The 27,218-nt window shown below is 44.0% G+C and overlaps 1 long non-coding RNA gene across 2 annotated transcripts in view; it reads right to left on the bottom strand.

The window, feature by feature from the left end:
• Positions 1 to 27,218, bottom strand: part of LOC106509485 — an 80,732-nt gene that overhangs the window by 21,200 nt on the left and 32,314 nt on the right. Inside the window, exons 2-3 of one of the 2 annotated variants that reach the window (XR_002341783.1) lie at positions 25,638 to 25,741; positions 11,714 to 11,833 (exon numbers count right to left, since the gene is read on the bottom strand). This is a non-coding gene — a long non-coding RNA (uncharacterized LOC106509485). Of the gene's footprint in view, positions 1 to 11,713; positions 11,834 to 25,637; positions 25,742 to 27,218 lie in introns of those variants that run through there. The other variant, XR_002341784.1, reaches the window with a different exon arrangement.

Here is a 27,218-nt window from a genome sequence, read left to right as displayed (position 1 = left end):
TGAGAGGCATCAGCTGATGGGCACTGGCTGGGCTTGGTTGACTGAGGGCAATCAAGGGATGTGTGTTCACCCAAACATTTACGGTACTTATCCCCAGGAGGTGGAAGAGTGGGCAGTATTTCTTTCTTTCTTTTTGTATTAATGGGATGTGGGGGTAATAAGTATGGATTATATTACAATCAGAAAAATTATACAGCCTTTTTTTTTTTTTGGCCGCCCCATGACATATGGAGTTCCCGGGCCAGGAATCAGATCCAAGCTGCAGCTGTGATCTAAGCTGTAGCTGTGGCAACACCAGACCCTTAACCCACTGTGCCAGGGATCAAACCTGCTTCCCAGGACTCCCAAGATACAGCAATCTGGTGGCACCACAGTAGGAACTCCTACAACCATTTTTTGAAAGACCTAGCAAAAAAGGGTTCTTACGTGTTCCCAAACACATCCTGCTTAAGGCAGCCCCGTCCCCATTCTCTTCCTTCTTGCTCTGCTGGGACGAGTCATGTGCACACTTATTCTCAGCAACGCACCATCCCTCCCATCCCAAGACACCCCCCATCCCCAGAGCACTCCTGACAAGCCCCCAGTGATATCACTGCTCCAAGAAGCTCAGCAAAGCCCACAGTCTGGAACTTTCTCCTATGCTTGTATCGATGTCATCACAATTTTTATAATTGATTTCAGTATAATTTGTATAATTGATTTTGAAGTACTCAAGTAATATGTGAATTACGTCTCCTTGGTAAAATAAAATTACCCCTAGTCTTCATCCCTCCATCCCCAGGGTTAAATTATTATTATCTATTGGTGTGTTTCCTTCCATGTTTTTCTATTATGTACTTACTTAAATGCACCCACAGTCACTACATGATCATGTGTTTTTGTTTGTTTTCTATTTTCATAAATAGTATCATATTTTCAGGTACTGCAATTTTCAATTTTCTTCTTTTTTTTTTCCTTGCAGCATATGGAAGTTCCCCAGCTAGGGGATGAATCAGAGCTGCAGCTGCTGGCCTGCATCACAGCCACCACAACATGGGATCCTTAACCCACTGAGCAAGGCCAGGGATCAAACCCCCAACCTCGCAGAGACAGTGTCGGCTTCTTAACCCACTGAGCCACAATGGGAACTCTGAAATTTTCTTTCTTTCTTTTTCTTTTTTTTTTTTTTTTCTCAATAATATGTCTTGAAGATCTACCCATTCAATAGCTCTTTCAATTGCTACATAGTATTCTAAAGTGTATTTAGTAATTCCCCATGGATGGATATTTAGATTGTTTCTAGCTTTTCATTCTTACAGTGAGCAGCCTGGGAATGAATGCTTCCTTGCGCATAACGATAAGTGTTTCTTGAGGACAGTTACCCAGAAGTGAAATTGCTGAATCAGATGGTACACGATTTTTTTTTTTTTTTTTTTTTTTTACTTTTGGTAGATACTACCAGACTGCTCACCAATGTGGTTGTACTGATTATATTTCCACTGCAATTATATGAGTATACCTGCTTCCCACACCCTTGCCAAGTCTGAATAGTATCAAATATTTTAGTTCTTGCCAGTCTGATGAGTATGGTATATCACTGTGGAAAATTTTACCCAATTACCAGTGAGAGTGAGCATATTTTCTTAAGGTACACTTTCTCTTATATTGATCACTTGTTCATATTTTTTCCATTTTTTTCCCTTTTTGTGGGGAAGGGAAAATCTTTTGGGGAGAGTTTATATGAGCTGTGTATGTGTTCCAGATAATAATCCCTTGTCATTTGTATGCATTGCAAAATTTCATTATATTTATTTATTTATTTTGCTCTTTAGGGTCACACCCCATGACATATGGAGGTTCCCAGGCTAGGGGTCGAGTAAGAGCTACAGCTGTCAGCCTATGCCATGGTCACAGCAACGCAGGATCTGAGGCACATCTGTGACCTACACCAAAGCTCACGGCAACACTGGATCCTTAACCCACAGAGCAAGGCCAGTGATGGAACCCGCAACCTTACGGTTCTTAGTTGGATTTGTTTCTGCTGCACCACAATGGGAACTCCAAAATTTTCTTTTAGATTTTGCCTTTTTTTAAACTTTGTGAATGGTGTCTTTTGTACAGAAGGATTTTGTCCTTAATAGAGCCAAATTCATCCATCATTTCTCTATGTTTTACTTTCCATTGGCTCAAAAAAATTTGTGGATTTGCATTACGTATTTTGTCTTTTTTTTCTCAACTTCCTTGTGCCTGCTCCACCTTGCTGCTCTTGGCATATGTGTGCAGCGAAGACTTGGGGAGACATCTGAGCCCATGGCTGTCCTAGTGCTCATTCCTGAAATGCACTGACACCAACTCCAATGACTGGCACCAATTCCTCCCTTGCTAGGGAATTAGGAAAAATCAACTTGCTGGAAAGAGGTAGGCCTTTGGCTGGGGTTTGGAATTATTTATGGTTGTAGACATTTGTCTTTGTAAGGTCTTAATTACCTTTAACTCTCCATGCCAGAAAAATAAATCTTATTATTAGACAATCAAGCACACATGGTGTCCAGGAGATAGAGGGGAAAAAATAGAAGGAAAATAAGAGCTCTTTCCCTTCCATTCATGCATTCACTCATTCATTTGTCTAGTCAGTGAGTTAGTCAATCAACACATATTTATTTTTGTCCAGTCAGTGAGTTAGTCAATCAACACATATTTATTAAATACTTGCTGTATCAAGTACTTGGCTGTGAATTTGGGACACAAAGAAAGAAATATCACTGCTCTTGTGGAGCTGACTTTCTAGCTACACATTTATCTCATTTGTCACAATGAATTGGTATCAGATCCCCCTTGAATATGACATCTGGGACCCTTTTTCATGTGATGGCAGATTTAGAGAAATCTCATTGTGCCATAATTGTATTTCTTTAAAACCTGTGTGGTTTAGGGTATGAATTTGGGGTGGGTTTGTGGATAGCACAATAAAGACAATGCAACATGTACAAACTTCCAGGGTAGTCATGTGAGCTGAGTATTTCAACATGTCTCAATACAATTCTGAGTTATTATAGCTAAAGATAAAGGTGAAGTCACTTAGATTTTCAATACAAATTCACTGAGCTCTAACAAGGGCACCAGCTCTGCAATGGGCCAGGCATTTTGTTGGGGCTCAGACTCACTAGGTGAGGGACTGCATTGATTTTCACCTTGGCCTCTCTTTGGGTTTCCTACCACTTCTCTCTTTTCTCCAGACTTCTGGAATGTCCTGAGAAAAGAGACAAAACTTAAAAAAAAAAAAAAAAAAGGAATGAATTTTGTTTTGACTCCAATGTTCTCTAGCAGTATTTAGATAGACACTGCTTGTGTGTAACAATAGGTATTTTGAAGTACAGCCATGCACAGCAATTCTAAGCAGTGACTATAGATACTTGATAGTTCATGAAAAGCACATTCAAAAGAATAGGTATTGGCTCCCTAACTTTAGACTATGCTACAAAGCTACAGTCATCAAAACGGTATGGTACTGGCACAAAAACAAATACAGATCAATGGAACAAGATAGAAAGCCCAGAAATAATACACACACCTATGGTCAATTATCTATAACGAAGGAAGCAAGAACATACAGTGGAAGAAAGACAGTCTCTTCAATAAGTGGTGCTGAGAAAACTGGACAGTTACATGTAAAAGAATGAAATCAGAACATTCTCTAGCACCACACACAGATAATAAACCCTAGATTGATTAAAGACCTAAATATAAGGCTGGATACTATAAAACTCTTAGAGGAAAACATAAGCAGAACACTCTTTGACATAAATTGCAGTGATATCCTTTTGGATTCACCTTCCAGAGTAATGAAGATAAAAACAAAAATAAACAAATGGAATCCAATTAAACTTAAAAGCTTTTGCATGGCAAGGGGAACTATAAACAAAACAAAACAAAACAAAAAACAATCCACAGAATGGGAGAGGATATTTGCAAACAAAGTGCCTGCAAGGGATTAATCTCCAAAATATACAAATGGCTCATGCAGCTCTATATCAAAAAACAAAAACCAAACAAACTAAAACCAAATAAACAACAACAAAAAAACCCCAACAAGTAACCCAATCAAAAAATGGGCAGAAGATCTAGGTGGACATTTCTCCAAGGAAGACATACAGATGCCCCAAAGCACATGAAAATATGCTCAACATCACTAATTATTACAGAAATGCAAATCAAGGCTACAGTAAGTCATCATCTCATGCTAGTCAAAATGGCCATCATCAAAATCTACAAAAAAACAAATGCTGGATAGAGCATGGAGAAAAGGGAACCCTCCTACACTATTAGTGGGAATGTAATTAGTATAACTACTATGGAGAATAGCATGGAGGTTCCTTAAAAAACTAAAACTAGAACTACTATATGATCAAGCAATCCCACTCCAGGGCATATATCTGGAGAAAATCATAATTCAAAAAGATACATGCACCCCAGTGTTCACTGCAGCACTATTTACAGTGGCCAGGACACGGAGGCCACCTGAACGTCCATCGACAGAGGAATGGATAAAGAAGATGTGGTACATACGAACAATGGAATATTACTCAGGCATTAGAAAAGAATGAAATAATGCCACTGCAGCAACATAGTTGGACCTAAGGATTGTCATGCTAACTGAAGTAAGTCAGACAGAGAAGGACAAATATGCGATATCACTCGAATGTAGAAACTAATAAAAATGATACAATCGAACTTATTTACAAAACAGAAACAGACTCACAGACTTTAAAAACAAATTTATGGAGTTCCTGTTGTGGCGCAGTGGTTAACGAATCCGACTAGGAACCCTGAGGTTGCGGGTTTGATCCCTGGCCTTGCTCAGTGGGTTAAGGATCCGGCGTTGCCCGAGAGCCGTGGTGTAGGTCGCAGACGCAGCTTGTATGCCGCATTGCTGTGGCTCTGGCGTAGGCCTGCGGCTACAGCTCTGATTCGAACCCTAGCTTGGGAACCTCCACATGCCACGGAAGTGGCCCTAGAAAAGGCAAAAAGACAAGAAAAAAACCCAACAAACAAATTTATGGTTACCAAGGGGGAAACATTGGGAGGAGGGATGAATTAGGAGTTTGGGATTAACATATACACACTGCTACATGTAAAATAGGTTATCAATGAGGACCGACTGCATAGCACAGAGAATTCCACCCAATATTCTTTAATAACCAGTATGGGAAAAGAACCTGAAAAAGAATGGCTATATGTATATATATATAACTGAATCCCTTTGCTATATACCTGAAACTAACACAAAAATTGCAAATCAACTACACTCCAAATGAAATAAAAATTAAATGAAAAAAAAAAAGAATAGGTATTCAACCACTCCATTTTGCAGGAAAAACAACCCTGAGTCACATGTGTGCACATGTGCACAGGTGCATAAATACCACCTCCAAGGACACATGCCAAACTGTAGCAATGTTACTGTTGGGGTTTTCAGGGTGGGGAGGGGTGGATCATGGGCGATATTTTCCTTATTGCTGAATACATTTCCATAATAACTGGATGCTTTATAATGACAGTATGCTATAATTCCAAAAAAGAAAGATAATTTTAAGATATTTTCTGTAGCTTTGGACAGTCACTTTTTGGGCAATGCTGAGATCTAGAAATAGTACTCAGCCCCTTAGGGACTCCTGCCTGATCTCAGACCTGTCCGTCCTTATACGTTGCATAATTTCATAGGATATAAATAAAATATTTATAAAATAAGATATTAAATTAATATTTTTTTGGTTCTTTTTTTTTTTTTTTTTTGGCCAAACCCATGGCATATGGAAATTCCCTGGCCAGGGATCAAACCTGTGCCTCAGGAATGACCCAAGTCGCTGCTGAGACAACTCTGGATCCTTAACCTGCTGTGCCGCAAGGGACCCTCAATATTTTGTAGTGTTTCATAGCTCACAAAAAAGTATTTCTCTTCTAGTAATACATCGAGAGTTGATTTTTACAACAGTTCAGAGAGGTGGGGTCTAACAGTTCCATGTTAAGATAAGGAAACAGACTCTAAGAAGCGAAATTACTTGCCCAGTATTGAAGTGTACTTGGGATCTCTGTCCTGCTGCCATTGAATTAACTTTCCTGGAAACAGCAGCCCTGTTTGCCCCCCATCACTGTCTCCAGGACCAGGAGTGGAAAGCTGACCCAGACTCAGCCAATCAGCTGTCCTTTCCCAGGAAACTGAATTTAGGACTGAGTCACAATCCACCTGTGGCTGGACCCACAACTGGGAGGTATGAGGTGTAAAGTAGCCATCTCCTGTCTGCTTCATGGGCAGGAGCTGGTGACCAGGTCGAGAGAGGCAGTGAGGAAAGGTAGAGAGGAAACCTGCTTTTTCTAGTCACCTGCTGACAAGTCCCCTTCCTGAGGCTCAGCTGCAGCCTCGATCTTGGATCCCACGAGACACCGCCCTATCTTAATCCTGCTTGAGTGTGGCTTCATGTTCTTGAAACTACAGTCCCCAGACCCTCAGCCGGCAAGTGACAGAACCCGACATCACCCATGGGTAAGTCACCCACTCTCCCTTAGGTCCTGTCCCCTCTGTGCTGTCACCTCCACCACTTCAGCAACCACGCCTCAAGGCTTCGACTGAGGGTGGTGTAGAGAAACACTGTTTCCCTACAGGGATGCAGCTGTGGGAGGCAAGCAACAGATGTGCTGCATGAATCAGATTTATTTGGGTGTAAACACTGCACAAATTTGGGTGTGTAGGTATGGGCGCACCCCTTCACTTCGTGTCAACAGCAACACTGGGCTGCACCCCCTCTCCATAGTATGAGGGATTCCAGAGAGGTGGTTGTTGTTCTTTGTTAATAAGTATCCACAAGCACACCCTTCCCCTTAGGCATGTTGCCCAGGTGTGTCTGTGAGGGGGTGCAGGTGGGGCGCAGCGGAGGTGTGTGGTCGGAAACAAAAAGAAGCAAAGTGTGCCTGCTTCGAGACACATCTGCCCTCCGTTCTCTGCTTTCACTCTTTGTTAATAGAGACCTAAAAAGTGTAGTGCGGTGGGCTGGCTGCATTAATAGTCTCAATCCTTCAGCCCTCCCTGGGTTCACAATCCTTCACAGATAGCTTTGCAGATCACCTCCGCCTTCACCCCCCAACCCAACATGTGTACACACACACACACACACACACACACACACACACATGCACTCTGATTCTGTGGTTCTCTTTAGCTAATGGAATGCTGGCAAATGCAAGGTCCGCTGAGGCTTGAAAAAGCTTTTGTGCCTCTCCACCTCCTTGCTTCTCTGCCTAAACTAGCCTAGGGGAGGATGAGTAAGGGGTACAGGGCTGAGGAACCCCGGTCTGAGCCACCCTGGACCAGCCAACGATCCAGCTCAGCCCCAGATGCGTGAATAAGTAGCAGCTGAGACCAAAACAGTCCATCTGAGTCCCTTCTAAATCACCTACCTGCAGGCTCTGCGCTAAATGAATGCTTCCTATTACATGCTCACTGAGGTTTTGTGGTTGTTTTTATACAGTAGTATTGGGGCAATTGATAACCTATTCATACGACCAAAGATGTATCTGCACAGGCCATTCCTTGGGCAATTATCTGGTTAAGTTTTAAGACATTTTAGGTGACCCCAAAACAGTCACCCTGTACACCTGCCCTCCCCATCATTGCTTAAGAAAGAGAAATGGTTAAATCCCCACTTTTCTCTGATACTGTGTGTGCAGCAGAAGCGCTCAGCTCTGGCTTCGTGGTTGAGGTCTACCCACTTCCCTAGAGCACAATTCAACTTTTCATAAACTCCAGTTTCAAAGAATGCCAAATGGCAACCCTCTCACTAAAGACAGATAAAGCTCACGTGGCTTGTGATGAAGGGGGTTCCAAGTGTGTGGTGAGAATGACGATATACATTTTGGGTGGATAAAGGGCTGTCTTGAGGGTCTGATCATGGAGAAGATCCTGCTGGCCATCCCACGGTGGCTGCTGGAGGCCAGGCCGATCCTGCCAGGTCTGGCTCTGTACAGAGTGGACTGGATTGCTTCCTGGGTGGGGGTGGGGCAGCTAAGGAGAGAAAGCAGGAGGTGGGAATACAGAGGAAAGGGGTGGAAGAATAGTTCTCCCAATATGCACACTTGCCGGGTCCCCAGGGCAGGGACTCCTAACCCACCCTAGACATCCTGTCAGTTCTCAAGGGGGAGGCATGGAGCATGGAAACGTCCTCTGCCCAGCACGGATCTCTCTGATTGTGCAATGCCATCTCCAGCTTGGGAGGAGACCTTGGAAGAGTTAAAGAGGACCCCAAAGAAGGAGTTCCCATGAAACAAGAAAAGCAAAGTCGGGAAGGTGCCCTATACTCCAGTCCATGCTACTTTGGCCCTGGCCTTGAACTCAAGGCACTGAGCTTGAAGGCTGTGGGGAGACCTACATAGGTTAGTCAACTTTTTACTTTGCCAAATGACAGGTTAACCAAAAATGAAACCCCAAATCTATCATCTTCTCTTACACCTTTTTATTATTATTGTTATTATTATTACTTTGGTCATGCCGGCAGCATGTGGAAGTTCCTAGACCAGGGATTGAATTTGTGCCACAGCATCAACCTGAGCTGATGGAGTGACAATGCCAGATCCTTAATCTACTGCATCACCAGGGAATTCCATGTCATACCTTTTTTAGAACAGGACTTTCTGACCCCAAAGTAGTGATAAAAGTATAATTTCAGTATCAAGAATGGCCTTTTGGAGTTCCCTGGTGGCTCAGTGGGTTAAGAACCTGGCTGTCACTTTTGTGGATCAAGTCAGATGCCTGGCCCCAGGACTTCTGCATACCATAAGCACAGCCGAAAAAAAAAAAAAAAAAAAAAAAAGAATGGCCTTTCCCCCAAAATGAATTAGTAATCTTATACCATCTCCTATATATAGAATGTAATAATTATATATATATATATATAATTATCCCTGTTTTTCTCATTTCACTTTAGACTTGTGAAGATTTTATCAGATATGAGTCACCGCTCCTGGCCTCCCTCTCTGCTGGGTAGACATTCCTGTAGGACTAGGCTTGAAAATCAAATTCTTTCATGGGCTCCTGGACGACCCAGAAGGCTGAGTACTTCACACCCTGCAGGGAGTCTGAACTCTGTGCCACGGTGGGTGAGGGTAAGCAGGAAACGCTATAAACACCACACACCGTGGCTAAGAATCAGGGTGGCTGGAAAGGCTCCATCCCAGGTGCTTGCCTGAAACGGTCTTAACAGCCCACGCGTTCCTTTTTCTCCCACCTCCTTGCCGGTTTTCTCTTATCCACCGCCCCACCGCTTTCTGCTCCTCCCTGCGCAGTGATTCACACGGGGGTGCTTACACTAAATATGATAAGTCATTAAAAAACTCTCCACCATCTTGGTCTTGGCTTTTACATTTCAGAGCCTAAAGAATGTATGTCCTGGTTGGAGAGAAAGATAAGCCAACATTATTATCTGAGGTTGCAAAGCAGGCGACTTTATGCTCCTGTGGTGTGAGTGGAGGGGAGCCGTCATCCCAGAATGGCAACAGCCTGCAAGAAACAGTTTAGCTTCCGCAGGGATTACTTCAACCACAGCTCCGTTCTGATTAGCAGACGGGAGAAGCTGCAAATGCTAATGGGGAGATCACTGGAGTAGATGGGGACTCTCTGGGGCGTCTGCAGGTGTTGAGACGTGAACAATGTAATCATTTAAATGTAAAGACACCAATAGATAACTTCCACCCCAAATGACTGAGCTGAGGTGGATGAGGCGGAGGTAGGCTGCTGGAAGAGAAGGTGGAGCTGAAGGAAGTGTGGTCCCTGTGCCTGCGGAAAAACATGACCGCACCTGAGCTTGGCAGTAGGGAGCAGTTTGAAGTCCGATGTGAATCAAAAAACGCCCTCCCATCCCAGCACGTTGCAGGGCTTGATTTAACACAATGCTTGGGATTGAAATCATAATAGGAAAGCATTTCCTTTCTTTCTTTTCCCTTTTTCTCTTTTCCTTCCTTCCTTTCTCTTTCCTTCTTCTTTCTTACTCTTTCTTCTTTCCTTGTCTTTCTTTCTTCTTTCCTGCGAGATTGAACATTAAAGATTCACTTTGTTTAAAAATGGAAATAGTTCAAGTCTTTTTACTAGTAACCTTAAGTTAAGAGATCTTCGTTGGCAGCCTTCCCACTCCTCCTCAAGCCTAGTTGGTCTTAGGTTAAAACCCTTGTTTGCTTCTTTGGAGGCCAAGAGGCATGAAATGTAGATGATTTGTTGATGCTCAGTTTGCCCATCTGAATCTCAGGTAGCATATGATGTGATGCAGACAAGGCCAAGGGCAGACCTTGGGGCTAGGAACCGGGGATACAGAGAGGCCTGCAGCTGGGCTGGGGCTGATAGGAGGGGGCTGCACTTCCGGGGAAGGTCACTGGCAGTGGATGCTGAGCTGAGCTGAAATCTGGGTTAGAGGTCATGGCAACAATATATAAAGAATGATGAAACATTCCCAGGAATGGAGTAGGATGGGGAAATTGTATTTACTAGAACTGTTTCCAGGAAGAGAATTGGAAAGAATCATTTTGAGGCAGAATAATAACTCAGGTTGTCATATAGAAGTATGGGCTTGGGTGCATTCTTTGATGCGGCTATTGATTAACATTTGTGACTTAAGGGCTCCAGGAAGTAACATCGCCACAGGCCTTGTTTACTATAGGGAGTGTACCTATGCCCAGATGGACATTAATCTCTAACCCCCTGTGACTCAGTTTACGGGAAGAGAAGGGCGAAGAAACCATGAGACTTATGGGGCATTTTCACCCCTTAGACCCCTATTGGACAAGGATTGATGGAGATAACTGGGCGAGGCCAATGGGAGAAAACCACAGCTTTCTGGACCCCACGTTGGTACCCCCCCATCTTTAAGGGATAAAAAGCTCCATATGACAATAGAGAGAGGGGGCTCTTCTCCCCGCTCCCAGCTGTCCTGGAAGCTATTTGCTTTCCTGTAATAAAGACTTTGCTTGCTTGCTGCCAGTGTGTTTGCGAAGTTCGTTCTTCAGCTGTGTGAACAACAACTGGGATTCCAGTAACATCTTTCCGGCATCAAGTTGATAAGCTGCTTAAGGCTAGGGAGGCAGTGTGACTATTTTGAGACTTGTTCAAGTAAAAGTTATGTAGGGCTTTTGTTCACCTGAGCAGAGGATGCAAGTTGGGGTCAGAGTGGAATTGCCTAAACCAACAGAGGAAAAGCAGAATGCTGCCACCAGGAAGCCTCCATATTAATCATTCCACTGATAACTCAGGCTCTTTTCTAAGTTGATGGTGAATAAAACTTTCACTGTTTTGAAGAGATTTCAAACTGCTCAGGACACCCACAGACACCCACAGGCCTCTGTGGTGGTGGAGGGAAAAGAGGCTGCTGAATCCCTAGAATGACTGCTAATTCATGGCCAGGGTCTGTGGAGAGAGGATTTGACTGGGCCATGTCAAAATGAGCTGCATACAGAACATGCTGTTGCAGGGGACAGACCAGAAGGTCAAAGTCATGAGCTAGTGGCCAGATCACATGGACCTGAGAATTGCCCCCTTTCTACAGGGAGAAGCATTCCCATGAATGGGCAGCCTGGCAGCTTCTCTTGAGATTGTGATAGTTATGTTAGTTCAAGCAGATTATGATTGTATTAGTCAGTGTTCTACAGAGAAATAAAACCCATAGAGAGTAAGATACAACTAGCCAGCTAGATATTGATGAAGAGGTTTATTATGGGAATTGGTTCATGAAATTACAGAGGTAGAAAAGTCCCATGATCTGCTGACTGCCAGCTGGAGAACCAGGAAAGCGGATGGTACAATTCAGTCTGAGTCTGAAGCCTGAGGACCAAGAGCACCAGTATGTAAGGACAGGAGAAGATGGATGTGTCAGCTCAAGCAGTGAGAACACATTTGCCCATCCTTTGCTTTTTTTGTTCTACCCAGGCCCTCAGGCAAGTGGATAACACCCACTTGTGTGGATAAATGTGATCTTTGTTGCTCAGTCTACTGATTCAAATGCTGATCTTCTCCAGAAACATCCTGACACACCCCCAAATAATATTTTACACCCTTTTTCCTTCCTTGGCCAAATTGCTGTATAAAATTCACCATCACAATGATGATAGGAACCTAAAACTCTTATTCCTCCAGTATGCTTGTCTGGACTCACAGGGGCACCCCAGGGACTGGTGGGCCAGGGAAGGGCAGCCTACGTTTGATGGTAGGGCCTTCCTCAAAGGATGACACCTAAGATATAAGGGCTGTGACCCAGGCTGCTTGTCCAGCACAAACCCTGGGTGCCTGGGCCTGACTAGGTGCTGGGAGTAAATAGGGAGAAGACTTGGTCCCTGGCTGAATTCACAACTGGGCAACAGAGCAGACACGGTGCAGGCAGGACATCCAGTAGTGTGATTTCACAACTCTTTCAACGATTGGATAGAATAAATGTTTAAAGGCATTCATTTGAATTTGGGAGTAGATTCTTTTTTTTAATTTTTTTTTTTTTTTTTTTTTTTTTTGTCTTTTTGCCATTTCTTGGGCTGCTCCTGCGGCATATGGAGATTCCCAGGATAGGGGTCAAATCGGAGCTGTAGCCGCAAGCCTATGCCAGAGCCACAGCAACGCAAGATCCGAGCTGCGTCTGCGACCTACACCACAGCTCACGACAATGCTGGATCCTTAACCCACTGAGCGAGGCCAGGGATCGAAGCCGCACCCTCATGGTTCCTAGTCGGATTCATTAACCACTGAGCCATGACGGGAACTCCCCTGGAAGTAGTTCTTACAGCAGAGCATGCCGTAGCTCCATTTGGCAGGAGCACATGGGAAGGAAGGGGAAGGGGGATTTTTTTGGCAAAAGTGATAAGAGCCCAAGTGTGGCAGGTCTTAAATACCAGCCTCAAAGATCTTGTCCTCGCCCTATACACGAATCTTTAGCGGTTAACTTTTGAGGACAAAAACTGGGCATACTCTGTGTCCCTTCACACAGTGGGTGAGGCTGTCACCTGCCCTCTTGAGGCAGAATAATAATTCAGGTAGTTAGTGTAGGAACGTGGCCTTCGATATATTCTTTGATATGGTCATTGATTAATGTCCGTGACTCAAGGGATCCAGGGAGGAACATCCCCACAGGCCTTGTTTTCTATTGAGAGTGTATCTGTTTTACATCCAGGTGGATGTTAATCTCTAACCCACTCCTCGGTAATAGAAAAGGAATGAGAGGAATGGTGACTCCCAATCTAGGGAAGAGAAGAACACAGAAACCATAAAACACCTCTAAGACCCCTATTGGACAAGGACTGATATAGGTAAACTGGGCAAGGCCAATGGGAAAAAGAACTGATATCTGGACCCCGTGTTGGTCCTCCCACCTTTTCTTTTTAGTCTTTTTAGGGACGCACCACAGCATATGGAGGTTCCCAGGCCAGGGGTTGAATCGGGGCTATAGCCACCGACCTATGCCACAGCCACAGCCACACCAGATCTGAGCCACATCTGCAACCTATAGGACAACTCACAGCAATGCGGGATCCTTAACCCACTGGGCGAGGCCAGGGACAGAACCTGCATCCTCATGGATACTAGTCAGATTCGTTTCCGCTGAGCCATGACAGGAACTCCAGTACTCCCATCTTTAGGAGTTAAAACCCCTATAGCACAATAGAGAGGGGGACGCTTTCTCCCCCTCCCAGTGTCTGTGCTGGGAGCTGTTTGCTTTCCTGTAGTAACGACTTTTTGCTTGCTTGTTGCCTGTGTGTGTTCTTGAAGTTCATCCTTCGGCTCTGTGAACAAGAACCTGGCTTGTTTGGGAGAAAGCAGCACTCTGACACCGACTTTCTCCCATTCTATAGGTGCTTGACACCTGCAGAGACTCCCATTCCAGCCTCCTTCACAGCCTGGTGTGGCCAGGTAGCTAAACTCTGGCCAGTTGTAAGATATAAGTGCCACGTAAAACTTCCAGACCTTATCCTTGCAAGGGAAGCTTTCCTTCCTTCCTGTGGTCAGAACGCAGGTGGGGTGGGGCTGAGCCAGCTTATTCCCTGTACACCCCAGGGGACAGTACAGCAGTAAGAAAAAGGGCATCTGGGTCCCTGAGTGGCCTCAAGGAACAGAACTGTCCACCACCACTGGACCACCCTCTGCTGCAGGCAGGGATATGGGAGAGAAATGAACTTCTATGTGAGCCCCAGTATTTGGGGGTCTATTTGTTATAGCAGGTTAATCTGTATTGTAACTATTACACTGTGGCTCAAGATGGTTGCCCAGATGCACTAATAAATTACTTTTGGAAATTCATAACGGAAAAGTCAATAATACAGGGCTGTGGAAATAAAACAAAGACCAACCAAATGAAAAAAGCAAAGGCTATTTATTCAGAGTTTGCTCTAGAGCAAGGGAGGAACTCAGGCCCTGTCTTTGCGTTTGGCAGAGACTCAAAGGCAGGCAGAGAAGTAGGAAAGCTTTACAGTGGAAAGAAAGGAAGGATTCCCATAGGCCCTGATTGGAGGCCACCAAAGCTGGAAGCAGGCTAGCTAGAAGGAAGCATCCTATGTGATGCTTGGTGGGGAACATATTTGATTTTTTCTGGTTGGTTTTAAGTTGGATGTGGGAAAGAAAATTAGGAAAGCTGGACGTTATTAACTAAGTCCTGGCCCTTGAGGGCTGATTGTTAGAGAAGTTATTGTTTAGCCTTCTGGATTTTCACAGAGATAGCAATCTTGTATGCTGTGAGTCTGACTTTAGCAGGCTGGCTTCCTGGACTGTCTATTGTAGATGAGGAGGTTGGTTTCCTGGGCAGGTCGCTGCAGGACCAGAGGAGCAGTCATTTTTGGGGCCATGTCTGAGGCATGTGAAAGTTTCTGGGCCAAGGACTGAACCCATGCCACAGCAGTACCAATGCTGGATCCTTAACCCTCTGAGCCGCCAGGGAACCCCCAGAGTTGTATTTTTATGTAAGTTGTCCCTCTGTCTATTCAGTTTTCTTGTGGCTAATGAGAACAGAGAGTGGAAATAGTGGTGATGGGATAGTGTTTTAAAGTAAGTGAACTGCCACACAGCAGTGGAAGCATGTAGCTTTCACTTGGTCCTTATGGATAGAGCATGCTGTTGGGCTGCACTGAGAACTGGCCAAATCACAGTGGCAAAAAAGAGAGGCCCCTGGGGCTGAGGAACAGGAGCTATGTGACCCAGCAACAGGACATCTGTGCTCACAGCCAAAGGGCATTAGGACTTGAGTTGCTCCTGAAACTTGCCTGAACAAAAAAAAAAAAAAAAAAAAAAAGCTGCCTGTGGGCTCCGTGCTGTCACCCCACCCTCACCCCCTCCTGCCTGGGAGCTTGGGCTAGAGGGCAAGGCTCCTCCATCCTAGACCCCCACAAGCCCAGCGAGTCCCCAGGCATGCGTGGTGGATTTGACAAACCACTGGTCACAGCAGAAATTTGCTTTTCTTAGTGTGAAGCCAGGGGTGAGCACACCCAAACACACGAGGGGACCCCTGATTGCCTCCAGATGTCTGAACAGCTCCCAGCTGGCAGGCCCAAGCTCGCTTTCAGGTCTGGTTTCCATTCCGGTGGCGTGGGGGACAAGGGGACTCTCCTGCATGGAAGCGAGGGCAGCCAGCCGGGAGCTGCGGGGGACTGTTTTCCTGACTGGGGAACACCTCTCCTTCTGGTCATGAGCTGCAGACAGTCAAGCGCAGGCACTGCTGTTTCCAAGAACACTGCGTGTGGATCTTTGCTGGAGACAAAGGCCGCTTTATGCTTTGTTCTCCCTGGGGTTCCTCACGCCCAGCCCAGCAGGCTCTTTCTTCCACAGGTTCTCTGGGGGCCCCAGGAACGTCAGGCAGTTCCCGTAGAGGCTGGGCTCCACCGTGATCCAGGCCAGGCCCAGGGAGGGAGGTGAATGCAGCTGGCTGTCCCGAGGCAGGCTCTTGAATTTCTAAACTTCGCATTTGTTAAAGGAGATGCTTGGCTCTCTCCTCCCTTTGTTCAGTGGATCAAGCCCCATATCTCAGAGCCATGCTTGAGTCTTTCTTTTCCTTCCCCTCCCACTTCAGGAAGTGCTATCTGGGCTCACTGGAAGAATTTAACTTTTCTGTTTTCATTTCTTTTTTTGTTTTGTTTTGTTTTTTTAGGGCCACACCCATGGCATATGGAAGTTCCCAGGCTAGGGGTCGAAGGGGAGCTGCAGCTGATGGTCTACACCACAGGCACAGCAATGCAGGAGCCAACCCATGTCTACAACCTACACAAGAGCTCCTGGCAACGTCGGATCCATAACCCACTGAGTGAGGCCAGGGATCGCACCTGCATTTTCATGGATACTAGTCAGGTTCGTTAACCACTGAGCAACGACGAGAACTCCTATCTATAAGTTTTTGAGTTCATGGCTGGGTAGATGGATGGATGGGTAGGTGGATGGTCTTCTTAGAGCTGTATAGGACCAGACCACATTCCTCCTAAAGGTCGCTCGGTCTACAATACCCAGAGCCGAGCCACACCAAGCCAGGCTCAGTCCACACATTCAGACAGGTGTCAATTCATTTCAGTAAATATTTACCGAGTGCCTGCAATGTGCTAGTCTCTGGTGATACAATCATAAGACAGACAGACATAGAGCTTGCAGGAAAGAGGGGTGGGAGAAAATTAAATATGCCATTATAATAGAGAACGGGGCAATCTGTAATTATAATATGAAAAGGGGAGGTGCTGCCAGAGCACAGAAAAGCAGCATCTGCATATAGTCTGGGGAGTTCAGGGAGAAGGTAGCCTGCCTTCCTGAGTGCTAGGCTGGCTTATCGTTCTAGGTACTTCAAACGTAATGTCTCTTCTCCCCACAACCCTCCTGCCAGGTAGGTATAATTATTACTACATTACAAATGTGGAGACTATAAAAGCAAGTGCTAAGCCCAGAGCCACTGTTTCAGGATGGATTCCTGGGATATTGACTGAGGGAGAGATGTGCATACATAAGTGCCTGCAGTGCAAGGGCATGCAGGCAATGAGGTTAGGCAGAAGGAAAAATCTGAGCAGCGAGGCAGGTACAACCATGGCCTCAGTTGATACCACATGTGCTCTGGAGCTGGGAAGGTTGTTCCGATCTGAAGCAGTTTTCAATGCCCAAAACTGACCAGTCATTGAACCCAGGCTATTGCTGAGATGAGGGCATAAACTTGGGTGTGGTAGCCTCCTCATCTGATGGCAATTCCTGGAAGGGGTCGGGGTAAGTTGTGCACTGTCAGTCTCTGGGAGAGCAAGAGCCTCTGCTTGCACTTTCCATGTTGGCATAATACTGATGTGATTTTTTTTTTTTTTCTTTTTAGGGCTGCAATTATGGCATATGGAGTTTCCCCAGCCAGCGGTCGAATCAGAGCTACAGCTGCCAGCCTACACCACAGTCCCAGCAACACAGGATCTGAGCCACATCTGCAACCTACACCACAGCCCATGGCACCACCAGATTCTTAACGCATCGAGCAAGGCCAGGGATCGAACCGGCAACCTCATGGTTCCTAGTTGGATTCATTTCCGCTGTACCACGGTGGGCACCCCTGATGTGATGTTTTCATGTGATGCAGTGTTGACAGGCTTAGTCCCATCTCTTCCCTGTCTACCATCACTTTTTGGTGATATCACTGATTCTCACAATTTCAAATACCATTTATATGATCCCACATTTATATCCTCAGTTTAGGCCTCTCTTGTGTGCTGCGCACTCATATGCCACTATTTGTTTATCATCTTAACATTTCCAGAAGCAAATCCTGATTCTCATCCCCTTTGTAATCAGTTCCTCCCACCCTTCCTCTCTCAATTACTGGCACCTCCACTCTTCCAGCTGTTCAAGCCAAAACCTTGGATCACTCTTGGCTTTTCTTTTCCTCTGAACCCTCAGTCAGTCCATCAGGAAATTCTTCAAAATACATCTCATAGCAACTCCCCATTTCACTCAAGCTAAGTGAGTACGATGACCTGATCTCTTCTTATCACCTCTGTCAGTTTTTTTCCTACCCCCCCACCCCCATTGCTACCATCATACATCTTTATAGCTCACTCCCCTTTTTTTTGGGTCTTTTTTTGGGCTGCACCCACGGCATATGGAAGTTCCCAGGCTCGTGGTCGAATGGGAGCTGTAGCTACCGGCCCACACCACACTCAGCCACAGCAACGCCAGATCCAAGCCGCATCTGTGACCTACACCACAGCTCAGGGCAACATCAGATCCTTAACCGATTGAGTGAGGCCAGGGATTGAACCTACGTCCTCACGAATGCTAGTCAGATTCATTTCCACTGAGACACAATGGGACTTCCTATAGCTCCCTCCTTAACTCCCTTCAAGTCTTTCTCAGATGTCACCCACTCAGTGAGGCTTCCCTGAGCATAGGATTTTAATTACACTCTCCACTCTGTCTCAATTATTTCCCAAGCATACACTACCTTCTAACATATAATTTAACTATTTTATTTGTCTGCCGATCTCCCCCTCATCCCCCAACTAACAGGTAAACTTCAGGAAGGCAGGGAGTTCTTTTCTGCTTTGTTCACCACGGTTCCCTGGGGGCCTAGCCCAAGGTTTGACACAGAGTGGGCGTTTGGCAAGTGCGCTTGACCAAATGACTGAGGCAGTGGGAGGGCTTTCAGGTGGGTCTGTCTGGTTCCACACACAGGTTCTCGTCCACACAATACACTGCACATTTCCTACACAATCCGACCCCTTCGAGAGAGACAGATAGACAAATAAATAGACAGACAGATAAAATGCTACCAAGAGGCCAAAAGCAGATCTTGGCCTTGCTCAAGGTCACACAGAGTAGCTGGCCAGGGTCTCTGTGTCAGACGCAGTTCCAGCTGGACTTTGTTTGCTGGGCTAAGAGTGTCTCAGCTGCTTCACAGGTGAAATCACACCCGCAGTCTGCCCCTCCAACCCCCACCCCATGACTTTGGAAAGTGATGGGGTCAGGGGTCCTGGAGCCCCTTCTGAGCAAGACAGGTGCGGGACTCTGATATGCTCAGTGATTTGCTGGGCTTTCTGTGGCTGTTCAAGTTCATTGCTGAGGTGGGAAGACCTGAGCCTCATATTTATGTGACAGTTCTCAAGCCATTTTTCTTGCTTGCTTTCTTTCTTTCTAAGATTTTTATTTTTTCTATTACAGTTGATTTACAATGTTCTGTCAATTTCTGCTGTAGAGCAAAGTGACCCAGTTCAAGCCTTTTCTTTAGGACAAGCCAAGCCTGCCAGTTTGCTCAGGCTTCTGACCAACTGTCCATATTCAGCTGTCAATCAGAAGGTGTGGTTAAAGGAAATCTGGGGACAAGGGGTTTGGCCACTTTAATCACAGCAACATGTTGAGTCCTTCCTTGTTGTTTGTTTTGGCTTCGCCCTGGGCGTGTGGAAGTTCCTGGGCCAGGGATCGAACCTGCCCTACAACAGTGCCCTATGCCACAGCAGTGACACCACCAGATCCTTAAACCATTGTGCCCCAAGAGAAGGCCCTTCTTTATTTTTAAAAGGGTTTTTCAAGAACCAGAGGCCACATGGGACAGCGGAAAAGCCTCTGACCTTGGAATGAGAAACCTCAAGCCAGACTAGTTTTGACTTTTCACTGAGTAGTTATGTGACTTTGAGCAAATAGCTTATTCTAAATTTCATTTCCTGCTACATAAGGAAGAGCATTAGACTAATGAGTGCTGGTGAGCTAATGGGTTTGGGGTTGAATTCCTTAGTTTTGGACCTTAGCAGGTTTGGTTTGGTTTTTGTTTTTTCATGATCTTAGGTCTACGTATTTATTGAATTGATTGAGTGGTTCTTTTTTCTTACATTGTTTTTTATATTGAAGTAGTTGATTCATAACATTGTATCAGCTTCAGGAATATAACGAAGTTATTCAGTTATATAATTTTTTTTTCAGATTCTTTTCTTTTTTTTTGGCCACACCTTCGGCATATGGAGGTTCCCAGACTAGGAGTGGCATCAGAGCTGCAGCTGCCAGCCTACACCACAGCCATAGCAGGGCAGGATCTGAACCACACCTGCAGCCTACACCACAGTTCGCGGCAGTGGCGGATCCTTAACCCACTGAGTGAGGCCAGAGATTGAACCCACATTCTCATGGATACTAATCGGATTCTTAACCCACTGAGCCACAATGGGAACTCCTCAGATTATTTTCCAGCATAGGTTATTACGAGATACTGAATATACTTTCTTGTGCTATAAAGTAAATCCTTGTTGTTTAATCTGTTTTACATATATTAGTGTGTATCAGTTAATCTCAGACTCCTAATTTATCCCTCTCTCTTCCTTTTCCCCCTTGGTAACCTTAAGTTTGCTTTCTTTGCCTGGGAGTCTGCTTCTGTTTTGTACATAGATTCATCTGTGTTTTCTTCTTAGATTCCACATATAAGTGATATCATATAATGTTTGTCTTTATCTCTCTCTCTCTCTTTTTTTTTGGTCTTTTTGCCTTTTCTAGGGCCACACCCGCAGCATATGGAGGTTCCCAGGCTAGGGGTCCAATTGGAGCTGTAGCCTCCGGCCTACGCCAGAGCCACGCAGGATCCGAGCCACATCTGCGACCTACACCACAGCCCACGGGAATACCAGATCCTTAACCCTCTGATCAAGGCCAGGGATCGAACCCACAACCTCATGGTTCCTAGTTGGATTCATTAATCATTGTGCCACAATAGGAACTCTGTCTTCCTTTATCTGACTTACTTCATTTGGTATGATACTCTCTAGGTCCATCAATGACAATATTTCCTTCTTTTGATGGCTGAATAATGTTCCATTGTGTGTGTGTGTGTGTGTGTGTGTGCAGATACACACACACACACACACACACACACACACACATCATCTTAAACCAATCATCTCTGGATGAGCACTTGGGTTATTTCCATGTCTTGGCTATTGTAAATAGTGCTGCTACGAACATTGGGATGCATGCATCTTTTTGAATTAGAGTTTTCATCTTTTCCAGATTTATGTTTAGGAGTGAGATTACTGGCTCACATGGTAACTCTATTTTTAGTTCTTTAAGGAATCTCCACAGTTTTCTTCATAGAGGCTGCACCAGTTTACATTCCCACCAGCAGTGTAGGAGGGTTCCTTTTACTCCATACCCTCTAGCATTTATTTGTAGACTTTTTGATGATGGCCATTCTGACCAGTGTGAGGTCAGAATTCCTCTAGTAATTATCCATGTGGAGCATCTTTTCATGTGTCTGTAGGCCATCTGTATCTTCTTTGGAGAAATGTCTCTTTTGATCTACTGCCCCTTTTTTGATTGGGTTGTTTTTTGTATGAGCTGTATAGTTTTGGTATTAACTCCTGTCAGTTGTATTGTTTGCAACTATGTTCTGCCAATACATAGGTTGTCTTTTTGTTTTGTTGATGGTTTCCTTTGCTGTGTAAAACAATTTTAAGTTTGATCAGGTCTCATTTGTTTACTTTTGTTTTTATTTCTTTTGTCTTGGGAGACTGATCTAAGAAAATATTGCTGTGATTTATGCCAGAAAATGTTTTGCCTGTGTTCTCTTCTAGGAGTTTTATAGCATTAAGTCTTATATTTAGATCTTTAAGCCATTTCGAGTTTATTTTTTTTTGTTTTGTGTAAGGGAGTGTTCTAGTTTCACTGATTTACATGTAGCCTGGATCTCAGCAGTTTTTAAAATGAAACCCAACTACCTCTAGGTGGGGCTTGAGGTCTCCATTTTACTATAGTCCACACCACCCCCTGTTGTCTTTCACCAGAATCACTCATCTGTGTTACCTGCCTGGACTTGAAGGCAGCTGAGTTTCCCTTCCAGCGATAAAACTTTTTTGATTCTAGGAAATATAATTATTCCTATAAGTAGTGGTACTCAGTGGGTGATGGTAGGGGAGGGGTATAACAGCTTTTGAATTCTAGAATGAAGAAACAGCATTTATATAGTGATCATAGAAACTCATTGTTATGCTTTAAGCTACACTAATTTTGTTGCAATTCATTCCTCAAAGATTAGACATTACTTTTAATAGGTCTCTGAATGTAACAGAGTATATTTCCACAATGTAAAGGAGATGGAAGGAACTTTCTCCGATAAGGTGGATCTGAGCTGATATAAATATGGCCCTAGCTACAACCCATGTATAAAAATACTAAAGTCTAAATATTAAGAAAATTGAATTTGGGGAAAAAAGTATAATTCCACCCTTGGGTGTCAGAGAGAGAGAGGTAAAAACTGTGCCACGTTTATGAGCTGGTATGGAGGGATCCCAAAGGCACTTCAGATCCAGACATGGATTTAGGGGTGGGAGACACAGTCTGAGGTCTGTACAACGCTGGGGTGCTAGAGGGAGCCTTCTGACTAAGCCTCAAAAGGGAGCCCTTCTGTTCAAATGGTTAAGGCAATGCAAGGAGAAACAGAAGCCATTATAAAAAGAAGAACAGTATGTTTAAAACAGACATGTTTGAAAAAGAACAGAGCTTTGCTTGCCTTAAACAGCCTCCTCTACTACAAGAATACTCAAGATCTCACACTTTTCTGAGCCAGTACATGGTGGGATAGGTAATTTTACAGCCAATAAAGTGCATTTTGATCACTCAGATCTTGAGATGTCAGATCCTGAGGCACTTATCTTAACAGCTAACCGTTATTGATCACCCACCTCGAGGCAGGCACTGATGGTCTCTGCCCTCAAAGTCCTTCATGACCAGTTGGCCTTGGGAAGTAACATGGTCAGGCTTTTCTGAGTCCCTAACACTAGCCAGATGCCCCAACGGGTGCTGCCAGGACTGGGCCATGAGAATCTGCCCCCTCGTGAGAAAGACGGACCACATTTTCCACTTCCAGCCCAGGGCGCCTGTGGCCAAGTCCAAATGGAAACAGTGTCTTATTTAATGGAAGATTTTTTAGACATTTCTTAGTATCAAAAGCTATCTTGTTAGTGGCAGGGGAAGGGATATCAGGAAGTATTCTTAGTTTAATTGTGCTCGATGGGTCTATGTTGGATTAAATTATAACTCAGTGTTGGTGCTGTCCTATGTCTGTCAAAATGTACCAGGATCTTCTAAAACATTTGGGATAAGAAGAGGCTTGGCAGGAACCAAGACATTTATAATGGGAAAAACAGAACATTTTCTTTCATGAAAGATCAAATTTAAGCACATATTCTCCAAATCAGATTTTCTGACATGTGCCCTTTCATTGTATTCCAGTTCTTTTTTAAGGGGGGCTGGGGGAGGGTTAAGGATGAGGGTGGAGATATCTCCTTGTTCTGTTCTTAGCAAAGATGGTAGCCCTCTTGGCATCAATGGCCTTGGTTCTTACAACATTGATGAGACCACAGGCCCTCACAAGATAGTGTATTGAATAATGTGGTCATGGAAGGTCACCTCTCCAAGGGTTTCTGCTTTGTGAAATCAAGGCAGCCCCTGGACTCCTCCTTTTCCTGGAGGGAAGTAAGGGGAAAGGGGTGAGTCCTATAGCCTGGAAAGCCCAGGATCTTCTGTAACGCATGGCACAGGTATCCAATGATCCAGGATGGAGTTGTTTTATTCATTGCGATGGCCTGTGTGGCCAACGCCAAGTGTCCCAGTGCACAGGAACTGTGTGGGGGAAGGTTAGGGGCTGGGAGGGAAGGGTCAGAGGGGTGAAGTCTGTTTCTTTGGCTGGCTCAGGTGTTCTTTTTCAAGCTGGGGAAAGAACTATCTTATTTTTGAGAGCCCCCAAGGGTTTGATCATTTTTATTTTCTGGTGTGTACAAGTTACACGTATCATCACATGGGAGTTTCTGAAGTCAAGGTTATTTTTCTGACCCAGTTAAGACAACTGGACTTCCTATCACTCCTTCTAGCCTTTGACACATGGAAAACACATCATCACCATTTTTTATGAAGCAGTTGAGTGCTAAACTTCGTTCCCCAACCCAAAGACTTGGTCCCTGCTCTCCTCTCTCACTCAGTTCCTTTTTGTCCTGTCACCATTTGGAATGGTAGTTAGGCCTTGTGAAATGCATTCCTCTCACCATCTCACAGAGCATTAAAATAGAAGTTTCCTTTGCTCCTTGGGCCATTTTCAAAGGGGAAACTTTTAAAATAGTCTTTCTACAGAAGTCACCAAAAAGATAGAAAACAGGAAATGAAATGAATTACCAAGAAAAGCCTGCATATGATTCTAATTTTGTCCTTTCAACTAATGAAAATAATATGTTCTGAATATAACACATTATTAAAACAATAAAATAACAGGGAAAAAATAACATTTTTGCCTATAATTGATTTAGTCTCCAGATTCATATTGTAAATATTCTTTTTTGCTCCTAATGCTTGGAGGAAAAATGACATCATTTTCTCTTATGAAAAGAAACTAGGAATGTATATTTTGTTTCTAGTATGGGAACAAGTTATTTTAAAAGTTGTTTGTGATGTTATTGTATAGATTCTAAATGTCTTTGATTTTTTAGAATGAAAGATACAAAATAACAAAAACAAATAGGAATCTGTTTTGACCAAATTTATATTGATCCAAAGGCTGCCGTTTGATCTAAACGTACTGTACTTTTCAAAGCTACAGGGCACAGATTCACAAACTCACACACACACAGCAAAATCCCAATCCCAACATAGTTCTCAACTGGAGGAGCTTTGATTTGTGGCAAATGGAAGTTCTCAAAAGAAATAGGAAGTGACTAAAACCAGCATCCCAAGGAAAGATATTTGATAAACTCTGAGACCTCCACTCCCAAGCTCAATTTCAGTGGCTGCTGATGGCACTGCAGGTACCACGGTGGGATTAGGGCTCTTTGGACACTGGTATCTCTGTCCATGTTAGGAGTCCTCCCTTCATAGGCACACAGCAGTCTTCCCCATGCCTTTCCGAGTTGGCCCATTTATTACTTTCTGTTCATAGGCTGAGGAAAGCCCAGAGCCAGCCTGCAGCCAAAAGGCATACCCCTCCCTCATGGTCATAGGCTGCATGAACACAGAGCTAAGGATGGGCAGACAGCTGGATTCTGCTATTATTTAAGACACACATTAGGGAGGCTCCCTGAAACTACTGTCCTCTCTCCCTAAAGCTCTCCTTGTAAGGAAGTGAATCAGTGTTGCTCTAGAATGGCCAACTAGAATGAAATATGACTGGCTTCATTACACAGTTTTCAGAAAGAGAAGCTAATTTGATTTTGCCAACTCTGGTCACTAGGTTTCTTTTTTTTTCTTTGTGGCCACACTCACAAGACACGGACGTTCCCAGGCCAGAGATCGAACATACGCCACATCAATGACCAGAGCCTCACCAGTGACAGCGCCGGGTCCTTAACCTGCTAAGCCACAGAGGAATTTGTCCCCAGATCTTGACTACAATAGTTTGTTAGGGTCCACCTAGCCTAGGAGTCTTTCCAATAAGGAGAAGTTCTTTTAATCAAGACTTAAAAACTGAAATAATTGAGACTGATTATGCCTCAGGTTGGAAGGAGAAATGTGAAGGTTTTCTAAACCTTTAAACTAGCTCACATGGTGGAATGCTATTAGCAATGAAAAATCATATTTTAGAAGAATTATTTTTTGACCTATAATGTTGTTCATGCCATATTACTGAGTACAATATACAAGAGCAAGTACAGTATGGTCCACTTTTGACATAAAGTAAATTACTTACATTCTGTAGCTCAGACCTCCTCTTAGCACCTTCCAGATTTGTAGCTCTTTGGCTTCCCTCTGACTCTTCGCCTCCTCTCCCAGTCCAGGGAAACTTCATCTAATCTGGGAGGAAGGCCAGGAGAAACAACTTATCACTACTGAGCATTGTTCTTCCAGAACTTTCACTGATGGTGTAAAAAGCACAATTCTCAAACTATTAAAAGACATAATTCCCATACATACAGGTGGCAAAATCACGCCCAAATTTTAACTCATTAATGAAGGAGACAGTGGCAAGACAAGAGCTGGTTTGGATAAAATTTGAGAAATGGGGATTATAGAGTTAGTGGGGAAAGGAATACTGAATTAAGATTGCTAAATAGATACTAGGTAAGTTAATGCCCTGTAGACAAGTGCTGGAGTTAAATTCTCTACCAGCACCCTCTCCCCAACATATCATCACCCTTATCATTTTTCTAAAAGTTAATCACTTAATTTCCCAGACTTGTAAAATGCTGGAGCCACAACCAAAGGACCATTCCATAGGTGAGTTAGATGACCCTTCATAGACTTTTTAGAAAGTTCATGCAGTCATTATTTTTGCCTCATTTTCAAGTTTTAGATAGTTTTTTTTTTTCCTTGCAAAATGCAATAAACTTTATGTCCTGGGTTCTTTGGAGTTTAGAACTGTCAGAGCTAAGATATGATTTTTGTTCTTAGTTTTCCTGTCATAATGACACTTCCTTCCTAGACCTAGAAAAGAATGGTCTTAAACCAGTTGGGATAAGCTAAGAACTAAACTCAAAGTCTCAGTACCAGCTTCTTTCAGAACTGGGGCTGTTAACAGATTGACAGGCACATTGAATCCCTCACTTGGTCCCAGAACAATGATACCCAGTTTTTCACCCTTTCAGAAGGAATAGGAAGAAAACTCTGGTTTATTTATACATAGGTCTTCCCCAATAAATGGGGATCATCCTACAGTAAAGTTTAGGATTGTCAAGCCCGACCTATGTATTCAGAGCTTCCAAAAAACTTTTAGTTCCCAACTCTCAATCATGAGCAGTCAGTCAAATAATACCAGACATTTGAGGAAACTTTAATTTGGAAGACAGAGATGCAAACAAGCAAAGAAAAAGTAACTTGGAGGAATAGTAAGAAGCATTTTTTTTAAAGAAGCCAATTCTGAGTCATACATTGGAAAACTAAGAGAAGATATTGCATCCATGATATAAGAAAAGGATATTATATTGGGAGTTCCCTGGTGGCATAGTGATTAGGATTTGGCGCTTTCACCACTGTGGCCTGGGAATTGAGATCCCACATCAAGCCACTGCATGCTGTGGCAAAAAACAAAAACAAAGAAACCCCAACAAACTAGGACATTACATACCCTTCCCTCCCTCATACCTAAAGGAACATTCAGGAGGACAAATTACTCCTGGAATTTAAATGTGATATCAACATTTTCCTTAGAAAGTAAAGCAAAAATACAAAGAAATAGAAAAGTGGGATTCATTTATGAGGTCCAAAAGCCAAATAACAGAAATTCCAGAAAGAAAAAATGGAGAGAAGAAATCACCAATGAACTGATGGACGA

The sequence above is a fragment of the Sus scrofa genome, chromosome 2 (assembly GCF_000003025.6).
Source record: "Sus scrofa isolate TJ Tabasco breed Duroc chromosome 2, Sscrofa11.1, whole genome shotgun sequence".
In the NCBI taxonomy this organism is placed as follows: Eukaryota; Metazoa; Chordata; class Mammalia; order Artiodactyla; family Suidae; genus Sus; species Sus scrofa.
The sequence above is the reverse complement of the archived record's forward strand: the minus strand, read 5'-3'. Positions and strand labels throughout refer to the sequence as shown.